The 228-nt window shown below is 32.9% G+C and overlaps 1 protein-coding gene across 1 annotated transcript in view; it reads right to left on the bottom strand.

The window, feature by feature from the left end:
• Positions 1 to 228, bottom strand: part of LOC119592246 (sarcolemmal membrane-associated protein-like) — a gene marked incomplete in the record, with an annotated part of 84028 nt that overhangs the window by 8447 nt on the left and 75353 nt on the right.

Here is a 228-nt window from a genome sequence, read left to right as displayed (position 1 = left end):
GGAGAGAGGGCTTTCGTATGAGGAAACCACCCGGCACCCTTGGGTTAACCTTCATTGATAACCATCACTATATTTATGTCAGTATTACTAGGATTACATGTCAACTCTTATAATGATTATCAAGTGTACTCAGTGCACATATTTTTACAATCTCCTAATAAGCATACATTATATATTTTCAAAATACCAATTAAAAACAAGTATAAAAATATTAAGTTTGGCAGCATC

Source organism: Penaeus monodon, chromosome 29 (assembly GCF_015228065.2).
Source record: "Penaeus monodon isolate SGIC_2016 chromosome 29, NSTDA_Pmon_1, whole genome shotgun sequence".
NCBI lineage: Eukaryota > Metazoa > Arthropoda > Malacostraca > Decapoda > Penaeidae > Penaeus > Penaeus monodon.
The sequence above is the reverse complement of the archived record's forward strand: the minus strand, read 5'-3'. Positions and strand labels throughout refer to the sequence as shown.